At 45.9% G+C, this 23109-nt stretch overlaps 8 non-coding genes across 8 annotated transcripts; 1 reads left to right on the plus strand and 7 right to left on the minus strand.

Moving 5' to 3' along the window:
• Positions 1-2089: 2089 nt before the first annotated feature.
• trnai-aau (transfer RNA isoleucine (anticodon AAU)) lies at positions 2090-2163 on the minus strand. The gene has a single exon. It is a non-coding gene; the product is annotated as a tRNA-Ile (tRNA).
• Positions 2164-2259: 96 nt separating this feature from the next.
• On the minus strand, positions 2260-2331 carry trnap-ugg (transfer RNA proline (anticodon UGG)). Its single transcript has one exon. It is a non-coding gene; the product is annotated as a tRNA-Pro (tRNA).
• Positions 2332-3259: 928 nt separating this feature from the next.
• On the plus strand, positions 3260-3332 carry trnaa-agc (transfer RNA alanine (anticodon AGC)). Its single transcript has one exon. It is a non-coding gene; the product is annotated as a tRNA-Ala (tRNA).
• Positions 3333-4021: 689 nt separating this feature from the next.
• On the minus strand, positions 4022-4093 carry trnaq-cug (transfer RNA glutamine (anticodon CUG)). Its single transcript has one exon. It is a non-coding gene; the product is annotated as a tRNA-Gln (tRNA).
• Positions 4094-15659: 11566 nt separating this feature from the next.
• Positions 15660-15731, minus strand: trnaq-uug (transfer RNA glutamine (anticodon UUG)). Its single transcript has one exon. It is a non-coding gene; the product is annotated as a tRNA-Gln (tRNA).
• A 135-nt stretch (positions 15732-15866) lies between these two features.
• trnaf-gaa (transfer RNA phenylalanine (anticodon GAA)) lies at positions 15867-15939 on the minus strand. Its single transcript has one exon. It is a non-coding gene; the product is annotated as a tRNA-Phe (tRNA).
• Positions 15940-16045: 106 nt separating this feature from the next.
• Positions 16046-16119, minus strand: trnai-aau (transfer RNA isoleucine (anticodon AAU)). The gene has a single exon. It is a non-coding gene; the product is annotated as a tRNA-Ile (tRNA).
• A 6692-nt stretch (positions 16120-22811) lies between these two features.
• Positions 22812-22884, minus strand: trnaf-gaa (transfer RNA phenylalanine (anticodon GAA)). The gene has a single exon. It is a non-coding gene; the product is annotated as a tRNA-Phe (tRNA).
• Between the last annotated feature and the right edge of the window lie 225 nt (positions 22885-23109).

Genomic DNA, 23109 nt, shown 5'->3' on the forward strand with positions numbered 1-23109 from the left:
TTGATCCATACGTGGATGTTATGCTGGCCTTTATGTGATCGAGCCTGTTGAGAATGTCCTGACTGTATACAGTGAGGAGCCATTTGTAGCTGGGTACTGAAGCAAGTGGTGGTGGCTCCTGGAAGTGCACCGGATGCAGGCCACGATTATCAAAAAAGGCCACAAACTCTGATGTGTACCGAAGCGCACGTTTCAAGTTCAAAGCGTATGTATATGTTCAATTCATAGTGAGTAATACAGTGGTGTATCGAGGTATACAGAGGTAAATAATGTCACACTACTCCATGTGTGAAGAAGTTGCGCAGCACAAATCCGTGAACCAATGTTCCAAAGTGAAGTATACTTTGACGGATTTCCCCTGCTCAGGGAGTGGGGAGCAATGAACACTGTGTAGGGACCATGTCAATCGCTAGGAGCTCACTTCTAATGAGCTGATTATCCGAATCAGGTGTGCTAACAAAGAGAGACATGCAAAACATGCAGACCTGAGGGGAGCGAGGACTAGAATTGAGAACCGCTTCCTTAGACTTTAAGTCAGTGTGAGCAAAAGAGGTGAGAAGTTGTCTGCATGATCCGAGTGTTCCAAGGTAGCCTACATAATACAAGAATCCATACACATGCATACTGGCGTAACAAGACCGAGAAGGTCCTTAAACACAAAAGCTTAATCTCTTTGTTAATTCGACAACATAATCTCGGCCAGTGCAAAGGAGCAAGCCCAGAGGAGGGACAGCCTCTTTGCATCAAACCCGTCATTCCCAGCTATGCTCATCATTCTTGAAAGGCCAGGGGAATTAGCTGAAATGGTAGAGCGCTCGCTTAGCATTCGAGAGGTAGCGGGATCGATGCCCGCATTCTCCAAGTTGGCTCCTGCCCTTTTACTCACACATCCCTAGATCAGTGGTTTTCAATCCTGTCCTGGAGGCATCCCTGCCCTGCACATTTCGCATTTCCCCTCATCTAACACACCTGTTTCAAATCATCAGCTCATTAGTAGAGACTGCAAGACCTGATTTGGGTGTGTCTAATAAGGGAGACATACAAAATGTTCAGGGCAGGGGTGCCTCCAGGAAAGGTTTGAAAACCATTGCCCTAAAGAGACCGACTGAGCGTTGACGCAATGCTGCCACACTCCGACGTTAGCTTTTTTTGGGCTCACAGCTGCCAAAAAGTATTTCAGACATGGTCCTTGGTTGCAAAACAGTGCCATTTTACGCACAGTTCCCTAAAGCAGTGGTTTTCAAACCTGTCCTGGAGGCACCCCTGCCCTTCACATTTTGAATGTTTCCCTCATCTAACACACCTGTTTCGAATCATCAGCTCATTAGTAGAGACCGCGAGACCTTATTTGGGTGTGTCTAATAAGGGAGACAATAAAAATGTGCAGGGCAGGGGTGCCTCCAGGACAGGTTTGAGAACCACTGCCCTAAAGAAACAGACTGAGCATCGATGCAATGCGGCCACACTCTCTACGTTAGTTAATTTTTTTGGACTAAAAGGTGCCGAAAAGTATTTCAGACATTGTCCTGCGCAAACTAGGTCCCACCGAGATTTGAATTCAGATCACTGGATTCAGAGTCCAGAGTGCTAACCATTACACCATGGAACCTTAATTGGAGCAGCTGTTGCTCACAGGGCCACAAACACTGGCACCATCGCCAAACCAGTGCTGTTTTATCTTTTCCTGCGGCAAGAAAGCACACAGGCTCCACCGAGATTCGAACTCAGATCACTGGATTCAAAGCACAGAATGCTGACAATTACACCACGGAACCGAAACTGCTTGGTTGGAGGCCAACTTGGAAACAGATAGCTCTCTGGCTGTTGGGAAGCAGTTATACAGAGAGGTTGGAACCCAGTGATTTTTGGTCAATGGCCCGCCTCAAAAAAGGGAAAAGTGTGGGAGATGTTGCCGAAACCCGGGATCAAACCAGGGACCTTCAGATCTTCAGTCTAATGTTCTCTCAACTGAGCTATTTCGGCTACATCAAACCTCTGCTTAGCAAGCAGTGATTTCAGTGAGATCACCCTACCCTTCGTCGTAGCTGAAGAGCAGAGCAGAGATGAGCCCCCAGACAATAAAACCAGCTGGCCAGTACGGGGATCGAACCCGTGACCTTGGCGTTATTAGCACCACGCTCTAACCAGCTGAGCTAACCGGCCTGGCTTAGCCATCCATGTCTGCCTGATTGGAAAAAACCTGCCATAATGTTTGTGAAAGCAATGAGACAATAAAGCTTAACGTTTTAACCTGAACAAGGGCTAATCCGGGATTTGAACCCGGGACCTCTCGCACCCAAAGCAAGAATCATACCCCTAGACCAACGAGCCTTCTTGCCCAAAGACAAGAAAAAATAGCTATTTCAGCAACAACAGAAGAAGAAACATGAACTAACGTGGAAGCAATCATAGTCCTCGAGACAGTGTGAAAGGCTAACGAATGCAAGTTGGCCTCTTAATTGACCTAAAAATGGGGCTGTATCTAACATGTAGAGGGATGTTAGGGTGGACAGCTGAAATGGTCAGATGTCACTTAGACCAGCGGGCCTCAATTCCAGTCCTCGCGCCCCCTGCTCTTCACATTTTGTAAGTTTCTCGTATAGCTTCAGACATTTGTTCCATTCGACCGTAAGTGCCCTGAGAACTGGACATCACATGACATCCCTCCGTGATTCAAGTTCAAAGCGTATGTATACGTTCAATTCATAGTGAGTAATACAGTGGTGTATCGAGGTAAATGATGTCACACTTCTCCATGTGTGAAGAAGTTGCGCAGCACAAATCCGTGAACCAATGTTCCAAAGTGAAGTATACTTTGATGGATTTCCCCTGCTCAGGGAGTGGGGAGCAATGAACAATGTGTAGGGACCATGTCAATCACTAGGAGCTCACTTCTAATGAGCTGATTATCCGAATCAGGTGTGCTAACAAAGAGAGACATGCAAAACATGCAGACCTGGGGGGAGCGAGGACTAGAATTGAGAACCGCTTCCTTAGACTTTAAGTCAGTGTGAGCAAAAGAGGTGAGAAGTTGTCTGCATGATCCGAGTGTTCCAAGGTAGCCTACATAATACAAGAATCCATACACATGCATACTGGCGTAACAAGACCGAGAAGGTCCTTAAACACAAAAGCTTAATCTCTTTGTAAATTCGACAACATAATCTCGGCCAGTGCAAAGGAGCAAGCCCAGAGGAGGGACAGCCTCTTTGCATCAAACCCGTCATTCCCAGCTATGCTCATCATTCTTGAAAGGCCAGGGGAATTAGCTCAAATGGTAGAGCGCTCGCTTAGCATGCGAGAGGTAGCGGGATCGATGCCCGCATTCTCCAAGTTGGCTCCTGCCCTTTTACTCACACATCCCTAGTGGTTTTCAATCCTGTCCTGGAGGCATCCCTGCCCTGCACATTTCGCATTTCCCCTCATCTAACACACCTGTTTCAAATCATCAGCTCATTAGTAGAGACTGCAAGACCTGATTTGGGTGTGTCTAATAAGGGAGACATACAAAATGTTCAGGGCAGGGGTGCCTCCAAGAAAGGAGAAAACCATTGCCCTAAAGAGACCGACTGAGCGTTGACGCAATGCTGCCACACTCCCACGTTAGCTTTTTTTGGGCTCACAGCTGCCAATAAGTATTTCAGACATGGTCCTGTGCAAACTGGTTGCAAAACAGTGCCATATTACGCACAGTTCCCTAAAACAGTGGTTTTCAAACCTGTCCTGGAGGCACCCGTTGCCCTTCACATTTTGAATGTTTCCCTCATCTAACACACCTGTTTCAAATCATCAGCTCATTAGTAGAGACCGCGAGACCTTATTTGGGTGTGTCTAATAAGGGAGACAATAAAAATGTGCAGGGCAGGGGTGCCTCCAGGACAGGTTTGAGAACCACTGCCCTAAAGAGACAGACTGAGCATCGATGCAATGCGGCCACACTCTCTACGTTAGTTAATTTTTTTGGACTAAAAGCTGCCGAAAAGTATTTCAGACATTGTCCTGCGCAAACTGGTTGCAAAATAGGTCCCACCGAGATTTGAACTCGGATCACTGGATTCAGAGTCCAGAGTGCTAATCATTACACCATGGAACCTTAACTGGTGCAGCTGTTGCTCACAGGGCTACAAACACTGGCACCATCGCCAAACTAGTGCTGTTTTATCTTTTCCTGCGGCAAGAAAGCACACAGGCTCCACCGAGATTCGAACTCAGATCGCTGGATTCAAAGCCCAGAGTGCCATTACACCATGGAACCGAAACTGCTTGGTTGGAGGCCAACTTGGAAACAGATAGCTCTCTGGCTGTGGGGAAGCAGTTATACAGAGAGGTTGGAACCCAGTGATTTTTGGTCAATGGCCCGCCTCAAAAAAGGGAAAAGTGTGGGAGATGTTGCCGAAACCCGGGATCGAACCAGGGACCTTTAGATCTTCAGTCTAACGTTCTCTCAACTGAGGTATTTCGGCCACAACAAACCTCTGCTTAGCAAGCAGTGATTTCAGTGAGATCACCCTACTCTTTGTCGTCGCTGAAGAGCAGAGCAGAGATGAGCCCCCAGACAATAAAAACAGCTGGGCAGTACAGGGATCAAACCCGCGACCTTGGCGTTATTAGCACCACGCTCTAACCAGCTGAGCTAACTTAGCCATCCGTGTCTGCCTGATTGGAAAAAACCTGCCATAATGTTTGTGAATGCAATGAGACAATAAAGCTTCACGTTTTAACCTGAACAAGGGCTCGTCCGGGATTTGAACCCGGGACCTCTCGCACCCAAAGCAAGAATCATACCCCTAGGGCAATCAAAGTCCTCGAGACAGTGTGAAAGGCTAACGAATGCAAGTTGGCCTCTTAATTTACCTAAAAATGGGGCTGTATCTAACATGTAGAAGGATGTTAGGTAGGACAGCTGAAACGGTCAGATGTCACTTAGACCAGCGGGTCTCAATTCCAGTCCCGGAAGGGAGGAGGCCAACTTGGAAACAGATAGCTCTCTGGCTGTGGGGAAGCAGTTATACCTGTTCCTCTGGGTGTAACGGGACACAGAAGCAGCAGCGCTGGAGCAGGCGCTGGAGCAGGCGGAGCTGGGCCTGGACCGGATGTCAAAGCACCAGAAGATGGAATCACCATCGACACAGTCATGTCTGGGTTAAGGACTAGTGTGCCTAACAGTGACCCAGGTGCTGAAATGGGCTGCACAACTCCTGCTGCTGTGGGGACGGGTGCGATAGGGCACTCCTATTTGGCAGAAGTGGGCCGGCGACCCGGTCGCAGAATTGGAGCCTGTCCTTCTCGATTTGGCGGAAGGATAAATTGATGTTTTGGGCCTGATGTTGATGGCACGTCATCCAATTTTTCCCTCGGCAGAGGAAGCTGCGTATCAGCCACATCAATTGGGTCAGATGGAGTCAGTCCCTGGGCGAGGACACTCATTTCCTGATTCTTCTGCTGCCGTTGAAACCTGAAAGTAAATTACTTGTAAAATATATATATATATATATATGTGTGTGTGTGTGTGTGTGTACAGAAGTATTCAGTTCCCTTGAACCAAATAATGTGCCTTGCTTACCACTGAATGAGTGTCCTCTGGTTCAGCTCAAACAGCTGGATCATTGTTTCATCCATCAGCCTTTGACTGTTAAGCACCAGGTCTCGGATGTGGTGGTAATCTGAAAGGATTTTAGACCACCTGGGGGTGCAAACTCCAGCCTTCTTGGTCGGTGACTTGTGTAAAGCACACAGCTTCATACAAATGGCCTCAACCAAGCGGCTGGTGCTGGGCCACTGTGCTGGACCCCCAGGATGTCCAATCAGACACCGTTTCACACTCTCCACACCCGGTGTGACTCCGGACCGCTTCGGTGCCTTAAAGCGCCCATGTGTCAGCTGAGGCTGATGTCGAGGCTGATAGTTGACCCGCTGTTTATCAACATCAGGGAGAGCTGTCCACAGCTGGATGGCCTCTGTCACCTGCAGGTCGGTGAGGTAAGGAGCCTCACGAAGACCCACCAGGAAACCAGCCAGATCCTGGACCTTGTCCCACCCAGCGATGCCATCAGGTCCAATGACTGCTCCCTAGTAAATGCAGATTAGTGTTAATATACACTTCCAGTCAAAAGCCTTTGAACAGAAATATTTTTTTACATTTTTTAAAGAATTCTGCTCAACAAGCCTGCATTTATTTTATTCAAATACAACAAAAGCCATTATATTGTGAAATAATTTTACTATTTAAAATAAAAATGCTTTCTATTTGAATATAGTTTAAAGTGTAAGTTATTTCTGTGATGCACAGCTGTATTTTCAGCATAATTCCTGAGTCTTCAGTGTCACATGATCTTCAGAAATCATTCAGATATCCTGATTTGTTGTTCTAGAAACCTTTTTTTATTGATATTATTATCATCAATATTTAGAACAGTTGTGTACATTTTGTTCAAAATTCTTTGATGAATAGAAGGATCCAAGATAAGAGTTTATCTGTAATAAAAAGCTTTTTTAACATTATACACTATACCATCCAAAAGTGTGGAGTCAGAACATTTAAATCATTATATATTTAGTATTAAATTATAGAAATTAATACTTTTATTTAGCAAGGACGCATTAAATAGATGAAAAAGACATTTATAATGTTACAATATATACTGAACTTTCTATTCATCAAAGAAACCTAAACAAAAAATCTCTAGAAGCTATTTTTAACCTAATAATAATAATATAGCACCCGGCACCTGTTTTTTTTAGCAGCAAATTGGAATGATTTCTGAAGAATCATGTGCCCTGAGTAATGATGTTAAATTCAGCATTGAAATCACAAGACTAAATTACTTTTTTAAATATATTCAAATGGATAACAGTTATTTTAAATAGTAAAAATATTTCAAAATATTACTGCTTTTGTTGTATTTTGAATCAAATAAATGCAGGCTTAAAAAAAAACACCTTGCTTGTAGTGTATTTGGAATAAAACGAGACTGAAACAAAATAAAGCCCTTAGAGTGTCTTACCTGAGCCTCGCCGGAGACACTGCTTCCAGTGTCAGATGGCTGTGACAGCACTGAAGAGGCAGGGGCGAGATACTGTCCCTCTCCTCCAGATGATGTGGACGGCTCAGCCAGTGATGCTGGGGACTGAGGCAGAGGCAAAGATGAGGGGCTGTTTCTGAGATCACGGCAGGGGTCATCCTCATACAGCACTGGAACTGTGATGTCCTCCATGCTCTCTTCCTCAAACCCCTCACCTAGCAGGTCCTGATCATCAACCTCCTCCACCAGCCAGTCTTCCTCCTCTGGGTTCTGGAGCACTGGAGTCAGTGTTTTGCCAGTCTGGCTGTAAAGGTACTCGATTCCCAGCAATTCACCTACAATAATAAAATAATAAAAAAAGAAAAAAAGTGCTCTTAATAATTTATCAAGTACATTGGAGGCTAAATAGATAACTTAATAGAATATTGCAAAAGAACAAATTAAATTTCTTACCTGTATATGCTCCAGGAGGGCGATAGCGCTCATCCCAGGGCTTCCCAAAGACTGTTCGGCTAAGCCGGTCCACAGCCTCTCTCATGGCACTGCCATATGTCCGAATGGAGGACGCCCGTTTTATGGCATCTTCCATTCGGTCATCATTCCAACGCATCAAGCCCTCAAGGAGATAGGCCTAAAAATGTGCATCACTGGCACTGGTTCCTAAAAGTTAAATAATATTAAAAAATATATAAAAAAGGGTTTTATATGTCACATATGTACAATATATGTACTACACATAAGGTGCTCTGAAGTAACTTGTATACTACATTTAATAGAGTTGTGTAACTAAATTAAAAATGATTGTCACTTATTCCTGTATTACTAGTGACTTGTTAGTCAAGACAGCTTTGTCAATGCTAATGACATTAAAAAGTAATTGTAATGTAGAGTGTGACATTTATTAATGCGGCATTACTTTAAAGTGATGGAAGCAGTTACAGTGCTTATATTTTCTACAGAAAAATAATAATCCATATGGATGTAATACCTGGAATAAAACGGTTCAGGTGGAGGTGGAACGACTCCAAGGAGGTAGAGCCACGAGCACACCTGTAGCAGCACAGCTCCACGCTGCCTTTCTTCAGTGTCCCTGTCTTCATGTACAGCGGAAAGTTCTCTGGGTCTTGTATACACTGGACGTGCTTGCGCTGTTCCTTCCATATCTGCTGGATCCGTTCGTGGTCCAGCAGAGGAACTTCCAGGGTGTCCTTCCCATCCGCACTGTCAAACTGATCAATCAGTGACCCAATCAATCTGGCGGTCTCCTCCACCCCCCTGGTCCTCCTCCGGCAGTGCAGTGCCAACTCCCTCCGGGTAATGCGAGCACTGACCGCCTTTTTTTGAGATGTGGCCAGTCTTCTTTGCCGCCAGGTCACTCTCTTTTGCAGAGCGAAGAGCAGCCACATCCTCTGGATCCCACTGAAAGATGCACGTGGACAGACGTGCCATGAAGATCCCGTAGAGTGGATGAGCCTCTGTCGTGACACCTGCAGCAAATCGCCGCATGAAGTGCCAGATGTCGAGGCGCACTACAAGCTCATCCCACTCCGAAAACATGATCTTCACCCGCGATTGGCCATACTGACTGCAGCAGTCCCTGTCCACGTACATCACTTTTGGGGCTGCCTCTCCTGCCTCTCGGTAGCGTTTCATCAGACCAGCTGCCATGGAGTCCAGTCCATGTCCCTCGGCAGCTGTCAGCACAGAGACAAGGACCTGGCCGTGTTCATTTCCGACATTTGTGCACCAGGCAGCTGTTCCTGAAGCAGCACCGGCAAGTTTCTTTGTAACCTATTGGGAAAAATAAAAGATGTGCTCTTTATGTATGCACATCACACACACATCCATGTCTGGCAAATTTCTGGATATAAACAGGGCTTTGATACCTTTTTTGTCGAATCCATCTTGAGAACACAGCCAAAGACAGATGTTAATTTGGCCTTGACCTCGTGCAGTCGCCCCAGAACATCCCTGGCATACACGGCTAACAGCCACTTAGGTTTAGGCAGGGCAGGTAAAAGTGGAGGATCAGCAAACACAGGAGGCTGCACAAGGGAGGACCTTGTGAATGGTTCGCAGGCAGTCAAGTACTGCAAGACACGCTGTGTCCATGCCTCACTGTGCTGTTCCATCAGCTTCCTGTAAAGCTGAGTCACACTGTTGCCCAGTGTCCTCTCCCTTATTATCCTCAGCACCCGGTTGTCACATGAGTATCTAAGGAAGCAACAGTATAATCATGCAAATGCTTTAGTTGGTAAAAAAGAACCCATATAAAAGCACCTAATAATGAATGATTGTCATTATGAATTACCTGTATGTCAGCAAAGCTGGAAACTGACTGCGGTGGCCCATATCCAGCTGTCCTAGGATGTCCTCAGACCAGGCAGGATATTTCTTTTTGCAGTGTTTGCACTCCAGATACTCAGTGGCAAGGTCATACCACCCGTCGATGTCCAAGACCTTACGCACGGTACGGTAAATTCCGACAGAAGAAGAGGTCAGGTGAGGCAGGGGGCTGAGTGTTTATTAAAGGGGGCTGAGGAGGATACCACCAAAGTTTCAGCTGGGACACTAAATCTGACTTGCCGGTTCGTGGGTCGGCCTTAAATAGTGTGTTCCGGATCCACTCATGCTGGAAAGGTGGAAGTTGATCTTTCCAGTGACTTGGAAGCTAAGCTGGTGGCTGGTGATGTGAAGGAGCTGGTGCCTTGGCAGTTTCCACTGATGGAGATGGACCAGCACAGTCCTCTGAGTGAATAGTGAAAAAAAAAAACAATAAGGATGACTGTTGCATTTGATAGTAATATGCCATAAATGCAGCGCACAAACAGCCTGCAAAGCACAATTTTTGGACAAGTATTCATAATTATTATGTTATATTTAGGAACGAGAGTGAAGAAAGTGGTACTAGTGTTAAGGAAGCAAAGAACACAGCATACACTATATTAATTTAAGGAGAATGGAATCAGTGCAGCTCACTGAGAATGAGGATCAGATGGAATGGAGGAAGGAAAATGTGGTGTGATGAATTAAGTGTAAAGCAACGAAGCCCACGGACATGAAGCATACACACAGATAGAGTAAGGAAAAACTGTTCCTCTAATCATTAGAACAATGAATCTCCACCATCCTGTCTGCTCAGGGAGAGCTGAAGAGTGTGTGAGAAGAGCAAGCGGTGTGAAAAAGTTATCTGGTGATTATCTAACAACGGGTAAGTTCGGAAACGCAAATAAATACACTGACACCTTGGAACATCCTTACGGTTTTGAAGAAGTGCACTCAAAGAAAGCATCCCGCTTGAGGCATGATATGATATAATTCTGTATTGTAAACAAAACATATTTTAAAATGTTGATTATTTTCCCCCAAGAAATAACGCTTCTCAGTGTGTTTTCACAAAACATTCTTGTAATATGTGCATTTGTGTCATATGCCACACCTGTATTTAGCTGTGCTTCACATTGTGATGCAGCAAATACCAGCTCCTCATCGTCATCTTCAGCAGTGGGAACGGACTTGCCTGGAGCACAAATGTTAAAACTATCATTGTGAACAATACACAGAGACAAACATATGTAAGATGGTGCTTACTTACCAGTAGCGAAAAGCTGCATGGGGGGCAAATGTTTGGCTGGGGGTTCTGCTGCTGGAGGAGGTAAAGTGGACTGGAATAATGGATCTGGAAACGGCAAGTTGACAAGTTTGCCATAATGATAAATTAATATATGTAGAAATGCTGTAGGTAAAATTCTATATTCACACTCCTACTCACAGGGTTTAACTGGTGATGTGAGTTTTTTCGCCAGCTGTGAAGGCGACAAATTTTTGCCACGTGCCAACAGTGCTTTCACAGTTGCGGTCTTCTGTACACCAGTTTGGATAGCTGCAGGTGGAGGTGCAGTGGTTGCAGAAGCACTGGAGGTTGCAGCGTGAGGTGCAGGCTGACGTACGCTGGTGCCCACAGCAGAAGCCCGTCTTTTCAGGACATATGTCTTGAAAATGGCCATGTTGGTTTTGGGCCTGGCATCTGCCTTAACGAGGTACCTGATGAGTGCTTGAGCCTCCTTGCTCTGGTCCTCATAAACATCTTTCATGGACCGGCCCTGGAAGTCACCAAACTCCACCATCAAGCAGCCCTGGTCTCCAGTTGCCCGGGTTTCTGCCTGCATTTCCTGCTTCCTCTGATACTTCTCCACTTCTTCTGCCATCTCTCTAATTTGAGAAGAGTACTGTAGGAACAGTTGTTTATTTTCTGACAGGGGTGTTGTCTGCGCCGTCTCATTGGAAATGCTGAGCACCAAATACACGGCATACCCCAGAGAGTTTTCCAGGAGCCATCTAAATCTCTGGCCCTGGTACTTCCCAAACTGAAGTTTGCAGTGAGCCAGTACTAAAAACTGGTCACTGGGGTCTCCACCGTTTGTGATGACAAAAGTACTGGCCTCTGACAGCATCTCCTCCTTAGGTTTGGCCCTTCCAGACTCCACATTTTCAAGGCGCCTCGCCTCCGCCAAAGGTGCCATGAGGAGTCGGCTTGATGTTGCCGATTGCCATTGAAAAGAGGGATATGCATACATTTTCTGAAATGAAAATCAGAAAAAGACTACTACCTTTTGCAATCTAAAAGACACCTGTATGTTAAGTGTGTAACAATAATTTAACGAGCTACGCATAAACTATTCCCTCATACTTTGGCCCATATGGATACATTTGGCCTTTTTTTGTTTGTTTTTAGTTAAGACTCTCAATGTTTTTTTTATAAAAAAAAGTCATTATTATTACATTATTTTAGAAAATATCAATTATTTCTTGGTAAATGCAGTTTTCCATATCTCCACAACAATTTGGTAATGATTTTTACAATTAAAATGTGTGTGTGTTATTATGTGTTAATACCAAATATAAATGTAAATAGTTTAATCATTATTTTCATTCATAGGGCCCAGAAACCATGATTTCTTAGACAATAAACACATCATTGTTGACAGTAGCATAGCTTAATTAGCTGACAGTCGATAAATTTAACTTATCTGATCATTTATCATGTGAAAAGTTACAGGTTCACAGGTACTGAAGAAAGCATGAACTGTACACGCTAGCTAGCTATACTGACACGATTCATTTTCCAAAAATACACACTGTATATGAACAAATAATGACCAGTTTTCAATGAATAAAGTAATAGCCTTACCTTTAACAAAGATGACAACAACGGCGATTGGTCAAAAGGAGGCCACAGGAGAGAAACGCGATTGATCAAAAGTAAGCCACGGAAGAGAAACGCGATTGTTCAAAAGTAAGCCACAGGCGAAACGCGATTGGTCAAAAGTAAGCCACAGGCGGAACGCGATTGGTCAAAAGTAAGCCACAGGCGAAACGCGATTGGCTCATGTGGGCTTACTTTGGGCTTACTTTGGCTCAGTCGGTGGGAAGCAGTAGGCGCGAGAGGTAGCGTGATCGATGCCCGCATTCTCCAAGTTGGCTCCTGCCCTTTTACTCACACATCCCTAGATCAGTGGTTTTCAATCCTGTCCTGGAGGCATCCCTGCCCTGCACATTTCGCATTTCCCCTCATCTAACACACCTGTTTCAAATCATCACTTCATTAGTAGAGACTGCAAGACCTGATTTGGGTGTGTCTAATAAGGGAGACATACAAAATGTTCAGGGCAGGGGTGCCTCCAGGTAAGGTTTGAAAACCATTGCCCTAAAGAGACTGACTGAGCGTTGACGCAATGCTGCCACACTCCCACGTTAGCTTTTTTTGGGCTCACAGCTGCCAAAAAGTATTTCAGACATGGTCCTGTGCAAATTGGTTGCAAAACAGTGCCATTTTACGCACAGTTCCCTAAAGCAGTGGTTTTCAAACCTGTCCTGGAGGCACCCCTGCCCTTCACATTTTGAATGTTTCCCTCATCTAACACACCTGTTTCAAATCATCAGCTCATTAGTAGAGACCGCGAGACCTTATTTGGGTGTGTCTAATAAGGGAGACAATAAAAATGTGCAGGGCAGGGGTGCCTCCAGGACAGGTTTGAGAACCACTGCCCTAAAGAGACAGACTGAGCATCGATGCAATGCGGCCACACTCTCTACGTTAGTTATTTTTTTTGGACTAAAATGTGCCGAAAAGTAGTGATGGCAAAATCGAGGCCTCGTGAACCAATGAAACAGTTGAACCAAATGTGCCATATTGTTTCGAGGCTTCGAATCAATCCGACACCCGTCTCAACGGTGACACCTAGTGGTGACTTGCAGGTGTTGATCTGAAACAACCTTTACGAGCCATTAAAAAAATGTGTTGTTTTTTTATTATTATAATGTTCTAATATGTGAAGCTTGTAACCTATAGGCTCCTCACTGTGCATAATGTTATTTTGGTCATGAAAAATGAATATTAATAAAAGAAATCAAGCCACAATGTCTCACTTTTTTAGAGATTTTTATTCAAAAATATTAATTTATCTGCTGTGGAAGGACTTAGCCTACTTTTTTTTTTACAGATAATTTCTCCAGCCTTTGAAAAAATCCTCTCACAAGGGACACTTGTTGCTGGCATACAAAGATATTTTTTTGCAAGGACATACAAATGAGGAAAGATTACTGCTCTCTCTTTCCAGTAAGTTAGTGGATCATGAGTTCTGGGCAAATACGCATCAGTGAAGCACACTCCAGTGTGATATGCTTTTCAGCTTCCTGGGCTTTGGCAGCATTTCCAAATGCCACATTTTTGAACCTTGGGTCCAGCAGTGTAGCCAGTGCCAAGGCTCTAAAACTCTCATAACCTCCACATCTGGAGTGCAGACCTTCTTGCAGATGTGAGCCTATGAGCCAAAACAGGAGAAACACATATTTATAATAATGACAATAATATGACAGTTATGGCCAATCACATGGGTAGTATGGTCATTGTGGCCTACCTAATTGAACAGTTGATTCCTGCGTTGCATTTCCTTTTTTCTGTGCAAGCTTGTGCTGCAACATCTTGTACAGTGGTATAAGCTTTGAAGCAGACACTCTCTTTTCCTCTGACATCTCTGTTGTTGCGAGTTTGAATGGTTGCAGTATTGACATTGATTGTTCAATAATGTCATAATCAATACTTGTCAGGGGAGCAGTATCATTGTTTAAGTTGGAAAGTGCAGCAGCCACTGGTTCACGTTGGTCATACAAGCGCTGTAGCATGTCAGATGTGCTGTTCCATCTCGTGTCAACCTCCTGTATCTGTTTCAGAGTTGGTCTTCCCATCAAGCTCTGCATCTCCACAAGCTTGTCCTTTGCTTTGCAGCTGGATCTGAACAACCCCACTATCTTTCTGGCCTTCTGGCGTATTTCATTGATGACTGGGGTTTGATCTAGTGCCTTTTTCACAATCAAATTTAAAGTATGAGCAAAACATGGGACATGGCGAAGGTGGAGTAGCTGGGCACTTAGGATCATGTTAGATGCATTGTCAGTCACCATGCACTGAACTTCGGAGGTTATTCCCCACTCAGCCATTAGCAAGGCTTTAGCCTCCATGAGATGCTGGGCTGTGTGGGTTTGGTAAAACCTCCTTACACCCAGTACAACAGTTGCCATTTTTGCCTCTGGTGTTATGTAATGGCAAGTCACACCACGATATCCATCCATATTAATGGAGGACCACATGTCAGCTGTAAGGCTAACAAATTCGGCCTTTTGTAGGTCCTCCATTGTCTTCTCCTTGGCTTTGTTGTACTTTTCGCTGACCATTATTTTAAGCACCTTCCGGGATGGGAGGACATAGCTTGGATCAAGCTTGTTCACAAATGCCCTGAATCCCTCATCGTCCACGATGGTGAAGGGCTGCAGATCCTTCACCACCATGTTTATAAGAGCCTCATCCAATTCCCTCTGTCTGACTTTTAAAAGAGAAGACAAAACATACTTTCAGACAAATACATTGGAAAAATACAGCTTCAATTAGTGCACATCTATTAAAAGTATAGCCTACTGGTTCATTATTTGGAAACCTTCCAGTGTTTATAATCAGTGCTTTATATAACTTATAAACTTTATAAACAGTGTCCCAAAAGGTTGTAATTATATTTCAATTATAATTATATCCCAAACAATGCATACCTTGCTTAGATGGCCCAGCAGTGTCAGTAGCAGGCCTAGGTACAGGGGGAATGCCATCCTCTGCACCCTGCAAAATGGCAGGATGAGTGCTCCTCAAATGGCGCATCATGGATGATGTATTGTTGCAGTAGGCTAGCTGCCGATCACAATACACACATCTCACTTTATTTGGGGTTTCTAAATGGAAATGCTCCCACACCACAGATGTACGGCATCTCTTCTGGGGAGCTTCCATTTTATCTATCTATCCAAATCTATCTATCTATATATGAATCAATCTATGTACCTAGATATGTATCTATAATCTATGTATCTATATATGTATCTATCTATAATATACATTGTCCTGCGCAAACTGGTGGCAAAATAGGTCCCACCGAGATTTGAACTCGGATCACTGGATTCAGAGTCCAGAGGGCTAACCATTACACCATGGAACCTTAACTGGTGCAGCTGTTGCTCACAGGGCCACAACCACTGGCACCATCGCCAAACTAGTGCTGTTTTATCTTTTCCTGCGGCAAGAAAGCACAAAGGCTCCACCGAGATTCGAACTCAGATCGCTGGATTCAAAGCCCAGAGTGCTGACCATTACACCATGGAACCGAAACTGCTTGGTTGGAGGCCAACTTGGAAACAGATAGCTCTCTGGCTGTGGGGAAGCAGTTATACAGAGAGGTTGGAACCCAGTGATTTTTGGTCAATGGCCCACCTCAAAAAAGGGAAAAGTGTGGGAGATGTTGCCAAAACCCAGGATCGAACCAGGGACCTTTAGATCTTCAGTCTAACGCTCTCCCAACTGAGCTATTTCGGCTACAACAAACCTCTGCTTAGCAAGCAGGGATTTCAGTGAGATCACCCTACTCTTTGTGGGAGCTGAAGAGCAGAGCAGAGATGAGCCCCCAGACAATAAAAACAGCTGGCCAATACGGGGATCGAACCCGCGACATTGGCGTTATTAGCACCACACTCTAACCAGCTGAGCTAACCGGCCTGGCTTAGCCATCCGTGTCTGCCTGATTACCAAAAACCTGCAATAATGTTTGTGAATGCAATGAGTCAATAAAGCTTCACGTTTTAACCTGAACAAGGGCTCGTCCGGGATTTGAACCCGGGACCTCTCTCACCCAAAGCGAGAATCATACCCCTAGACCAATGAGCCTTCTTCTTCTGGTGAAATTAACCAAAATCCAACTTTTTTTTATGAATATTTTTACATTATTATGGGATATTTGGGGGATCCCTAGAGGGCGAGGGGCTTACCGTATGCGACCAACCACGAGTTCCTGGGTGGTCCGGTTCCTGAGTTATAACGGTTCAAATTCCAAATTTTGGGGGGCTGTAACTTGGACCCCCGGGGTCATAGGGACTTGGGGCTGGTGTCGTCGCATAGAGGGCCCCCTGGTCTGACTTTGTCCCGATTTTTGTGCAGCTTGGCCCCGTTTTGGCGGAGTTACAGCTTGGCAAAATGTGTGACATTTTGGTTAACATTCACCACGTGGTGAAATTAACCAAAATCCAACATTTTTTCTATGCATATTTCTTCAGTATAATGGGATAAAATTTACAAAAATTGATTCCTCTGAGTGCCCTGCGTACAATAGAGGTGTTTTCTTTAATAATATGGCACACATTTGAAATAAATAAAGTTAAATGCAGTTGCTATTTAATGAACATTGAGACACGCACCACATGTGGTGCACAAGTGTGCCAAAATTCTACGCTCGTTTTTATGCAAATTCTTCAGTATTTTGGGATAAAACTTGCAAAAATGGATTCCTCTGAATGCCCTTTGTACAGTACAAGTGTTTTCTCTAGGCCTCATCATAAAAATTTTCTTCCGAATTCCACCCCCCTCGAGCTGCCTTCTCTAGCCGGGGAGGGTGCACCCTGGCCGGCATGGATGAGTAGGTGCGAGGGGGGTGGATGGTACTATTATTTTGCTAATATCTCCGCAAAGCGGTGGACCCCGGGGCTGAAATTCGGGGGATCCCTAGAGGGTCGAGGGGCCTACCGTAAGCGACCACCCTCGAGTTCCTGGGTGGTCCGGTTCCTTAGTTATAACGGATATAATTCCACATTTTGGGGGGCCGTAACTCGGACCCCCGGGGTCATAGGGACATGGGCCTGTGTCGTCGGATAGAGGGCCCACTGGTCTGACTTTGTCCCGATTTTGGTGCAGTTTGGCCCCGTTTTGGCGAAGTTACAGCTTGGCAAAATGTGTGACATTCTGGTTAACATTCACCTCATGTGGTGAAATTAACCAAAGTCCAACATTTTTTCTATGCATATTTCTACAGTATTATGGCATAAAATTTACAAAAATGGATTCCCCTTAGTGCCCTGAGTACAGTACAAGTGTTTTCTCTAGGCCTCATTCTAAAATTTTTCTTCCGACTTCCACCCCCCTCGAGCTGCCTTCTCTAGCCGGTTTCAAATCATCAGCTCATTAGAGACTGCAAGACCTGATTTGGGTGTGTCTAATAAGGGAGACAATAAAACTGTGCAGGGCAGGGGTGCCTCCAGGACAGGTTTGAAAACCACTGCCCTAAATAGACAGACTGAGCATCGATGCAATGCGGCCACACTCTCTACGTTAGTTAATTTTTTTGGACTAAAAGCTGCCGAAAAGTATTTCAGACATTGTCCTGCGCAAACTGGTTGCAAAATAGGCAGGGCACCAGAAACATCTGAGACACAACAGGGGCAGTGGGTGTGTCAGGAACCAATGGGTGTGGTGCTGTCGGCCTCGGACAAATTGGCCTTAACTGGGTGGACGTGGCTGAACGCTGAGGGTGTACGGCTGATGGCCAGATTGAAGTTGCTGTGGCAGATGTACAGGTAGCTGAGGGCCCAATCTTTCTAAACTTGGTCTTTGCTGTCCAGCTGTGTCTGGTGGCATCTGGTAGGTATGCAACTGGTGGCTATATTGTGGAGGCACAACAGGCTGTACTCGTGCTGGAGGCAAAGCATCCAAAGCCACTGGACGTGCCTCTGGAAGGTCCAGCCCTTGCAACAGCAAGGAGACCTCCTGACCCTTTAAACGGTTATTGTGCCACGTCGTAAGAGTCCTCTGATTTACCTCAACTAGCTGAAGGGTTGTGTCACTCATCACCGTTCCATTGCTCAAGATTAGCTGCCGAATTCTTCTGTAATCACGAAGAATGAGATCCCATCTAGACAGAGATTCTGTCCGCTGTTTCTTGGGGCTTCGGTGGATGTTACATAACCTTATGAAAATCATTTCAACAAGGCAACAGCAATTAGGCCACTGTGCTGTAGAGCTGCTAGAACCCAAAACACACCTTTTTGTGCTTTCGACACCAGGAGTGAAGACAGCTTTCTTTTTCGGGGACCTAAAACATCCTGTAAGTAGCCTGTCTTGATGACGAGCAGCATACACTACCCTGTCTTTATAAAATTTGTCCAGGTTCTGCCAAAAACCCACAATGGTCGCAACTTGTTGGTTGGTAAGTGTGAGGCTTGTCTGTGTGCGCAGCTCCACCAGACACTCCACCAACGCATCCACCCGGTCCATTCCAGGAATGCAGTGCTCGTCAACAGCCTGGAAATATATAACTGTTGGTTAGGTATTTACATGCTGTTAAGTAAGTTTACTGCTTAATGGCAAATAACTAAATGAGTCACAATTCGTATAGAAAAGGAAAATTTACCATTGCTGAGGGTGTATCTAAAGGAGCCTGGACACTGAGCAGTGGTGGAGTCTGGACACTGGGCACTGGTGCAGCTACACTGGGCACTGGTGCAGCTGAAGGAGCCTGGACTCTGAGCAGTGGTGAAGCCAGGACACTGGGCACTGGTGCAGCTGAAGGAGCCCGGACTCTGAGCAGTGGTGGAGCCTGGACACTGGGCACTGGTGCAGCTGAAAAAGCCCGGACTCTGAGCAGTGGTGGAGCCTGGACACTGGGCACTGGTGCAGCTGAAGGAGCCCGGACTCTGAGCAGTGGTGGAGCCAGGACACTGGGCACTGGTGCAGCTACACTGGGCACTGGTGCAGCTGAAGGAGCCTGGACACTGGGCACTGGTGCAGCTGAAGGAGCCTGGACACTGGGCACTGGTGCAGCTACACCGGGCACTGGTGCAGCTGAAGGAGCCCGGACTCTGGGCAGTGGTGGAGCCTGGACACTGGCCACTGGTGCAGCTACACTGGGCACAGGTGCAGCTGAAGGAGCCTGGACACTGGGCACTGGTGGAGTCTGGACACTGGGCACTGGTGCAGCTGAAGGAGCCTGGACACTGGGCACTGGTGGAGTCTGGACACTGGGCACTGGTGCAGCTACACTGGGCACTGGTGCAGCTGAAGGAGCCCGCACTCTGGGCAGTGGTGGAGCCTGGACACTGGGCACTGGTGCAGCTGAAGGAGCCTGGACACTGGGCACTGGTGCAGCTACACTGGGCACTGGTGCAGCTGAAGGAGCCTGGACAATGGGCACTGGTGCCGCTACACTGGGCACTTGTGCAGCTGAAGGAGCCTGGACACTGGGCCATGGTGGAGCCTGGACACTGGGCACTGGTGCAGCTACACTTGGCACTGGTGCAGCTGAAGGAGCCTGGACACTGGGCACTGGTGCAGCTACACTGGGCACTGGTGCAGCTGAAGGAGCCTGGACACTGGGCCATGGTGGAGTCTGGACACTGGGCACTGGTGCAGCTGAAGGAGCCTGGACACTGGGCACTGGTGGAGTCTGGACACTGGGCACAGGTGCAGCTACATTGGGCACTGGTGCAGCTGAAGGAGCCTGGACACTGGGAACTGGTGCAGCTGGTAGAACTGGTGGACCTGAAAGGACTAAGTCATCTGATGCCACAAGATTTGCCACTGTGGCTTCCTCTCCAAAGAAATCAATGAAACCCTCATCCCTTTCCACTTGCTCCTCCACATCTATCTCCTCCAGCAAATGAGAGGTCCTCTCAGAGGTAGGGCACATGTCCTCCAGGGGCTGACTATTCTGCCTCAACAAGTACTGTACTCCAATGAGCTCTCCTGAGGAAATATTTGTAACAGAAAACATTTTTAATGGAAATTATGCAGAAAGGTTTATTCAGAAATGCAGTAAATATTTTGTTGTCCACTTCTGTATGAACAATATATATCTAATTCAGAGGGTATCATAAAAAGACAGGATTACTCTATATTCTACTATGTATTTTATTTTCTCCCCTGAAACCTAGAACACAGAATAATGTACAAATATTCTGGTAGTATAATTTTTCTCTGATATGTCAAAATTACATAATTACTGTCCAAAAGCAATTGTAATTTTAACAAAAACATGCTACATCATGAGCTGCATTAATCAAAATATTTTTACCTGTGTATACTGCAGGTCGAGAGAAGCTTGGGACCAATTTCCTGCCATACAACTTATTGTAGTTCTCATTGACAGAGTAAACCAGCTCCCCTGTGTAAGAGCGCAGAGTTGAACCTTCATCTGCAACAGCAGCTTCAGCCCGGTCCTGATTCCAGCGTAATAAACCTTCCAGGAGATAAATCTGGAAGTTCAGGCTGTTTGCGCTGTTCCCTAGAAAAAGAAATAGAAAGCCAAATATTGCTTTGAGAAAATGCAAAACAGAAAATTTAATCTGCAAATATCTTGATAAACTTGAATTAGTGGCAAAATGTGGTATATTCTGACATGACAAACCTGGAATAAATCTGCTTAGGTGGCAGTGAAATGATTCCAGGGATGTGGAGCCTCTGGCACAACGATAGGTTTTTAGAACCACCCCACCCTTGTTTGTAGTTCCAGTTTCAGTATAGAGCGGCACATTTGGAGGAACTTGGATACAGGTGACGTGCCGCCTCTGGACATTCCAGATGTGCTGCATTCTCACACTGTCAAGTAGTGGAACACCAAGAGCATCATTCCCCTTGCCACCCATGAGCTCTCTGATGAGCATATCAAGGAGGCGGATAGTGGTTTCTTCTCCTCGTGTTCTCCTCCTGCAGTGCTGGAGCAGCTCAGCTTTAGTTAAATGATGGTCCAGTTCTGCCTCCGTCAGTGTAGGCCAGCCCTGTTGGATGAGTTGCTCCCTTTTGGCCCGTCTCAGCAGAGTGAGATCCCCTGCATCCCACTCAAAAATACAGGATGACAGCCTAGCCATAAAAGTAGGGTACAACTGGTGGGCATCAGTGGTGCACCCTACTGCCAGACGTCGCATAAAATGCCAAATGTCTAGGCGGACGATGACATCGGGCCAGCCGCTGAACCGCCTCTTCAATTTAGTCTCTCCCACTGTCTTGCAACAATCACAGTCCACATAAATGACAGTGGGAGGATCAACACCAGCACTCCGGTATCGCTCCATGAGCCCTGCAGCCATGTGGTCTAACCCAGCCCCTTCATTCGCAGTCAGGACACTCATCAGCACCTGACCTATCTCATTGCCCACGGAGGTAAGCCACTGTGCTGTGCCTTTCGCAGGCCGCTCAACTTCTTGGTGATCTGAAAGAAACAATAAGCATAGCAAATAATACAACAGGCATCCAAATCAGTTACACTGAAAAAAATATACTCTCGGTCTAAAAATACATTATAGATAAGGGTACAGTCAAGTAAGCAGCTTATCTGACCTTCTTAGTTGAATCCATTTTTAAAATTGATCCATACGTGGATGTTATGCTGGCCTTTATGTGATCGAGCCTGTTGAGAATGTCCTGACTGTATACAGTGAGGAGCCATTTGTAGCTGGGTACTGAAGCAAGTGGTGGTGGCTCCTGGAAGTGCACCGGATGCAGGCCACGATTATCAAAAAAGGCCACACACTCTGATGTGTACCGAAGCGCACGTTTCAAGTTCAAAGCGTATGTATATGTTCAATTCATAGTGAGTAATACAGTGGTGTATCGAGGTATACAGAGGTAAATGATGTCACACTTCTCCATGTGTGAAGAAGTTGCGCAGCACAAATCCGTGAACCAATGTTCCAAAGTGAAGTATACTTTGACGGATTTCCCCTGCTCAGGGAGTGGGGAGCAATGAACACTGTGTAGGGACCATGTCAATCGCTAGGAGCTCACTTCTAATGAGCTGATTATCCGAATCAGGTGTGCTAACAAAGAGAGACATGCAAAACATGCAGACCTGGGGGGAGCGAGGACTAGAATTGAGAACCGCTTCCTTAGACTTTAAGTCAGTGTGCTCCAAGAAAGGTTTGAAAACCATTGCCCTAAAGAGACAGACTGAGCATCGATACAATGCGGCCACACTCTCTACGTTAGTTATTTTTTTTGGAATAAAAGGTGCCGAAAAGTATTTCAGACATTGTCCTGCGCAAACTGGTGGCAAAATAGGTCCCACCGAGATTTGAACATAGATCACTTGATTCAGAGTCCAGAGTGCTAACCATTACACCATGGAACCTTAACTGGTGCAGCTGTTGCTCACAGGGCCACAAACACTGGCACCATTGCCAAACTAGTGCTGTTTTATCTTTTCCTGCGGCAAGAAAGCACACAGGCTCCACCGAGATTCAAACTCAGATCGCTGGATTCAAAGCCTAGAGTGCTGACCATTACAGCATGGAACCACAACTGCTTGGTTGGAGGCCAACTTGGAAACAGATAGCTCTCTGGCTGTGGGGAAGCAGTTATACAGAGAGGTTGGAACCCAGTGATTTTTGGTCAATGGCCCGCCTCAAAAAAGGGAAAAGTGTGGGAGATGTTGCCAAAACCCGGGAACGAGCCAGGGACCTTTAGATCTTCAGTCTAACACTCTCCCAACTGAGCTATTTCGGCTACAACAAACCTCTGCTTAGCAAGCAGGGATTTCAGTGAGATCACCCTACTCTTTGTCGGAGATGAAGAGCAGAGCAGAGATGAGCCCCCAGACAACAAAAACAGCTGGCCAGTGCGGGGATCGAACCCCGCAACCTTGGCGTTATTAGCACCACGCACTAATCAGCTGAGCTAACCGGCCTGGCTTAGCCATTAGTGTCTGCCTGATTGAAAAAAACCAGCTAT

This window comes from Carassius carassius, chromosome 8, assembly GCF_963082965.1.
Source record: "Carassius carassius chromosome 8, fCarCar2.1, whole genome shotgun sequence".
Classification (NCBI taxonomy): domain Eukaryota; kingdom Metazoa; phylum Chordata; class Actinopteri; order Cypriniformes; family Cyprinidae; genus Carassius; species Carassius carassius.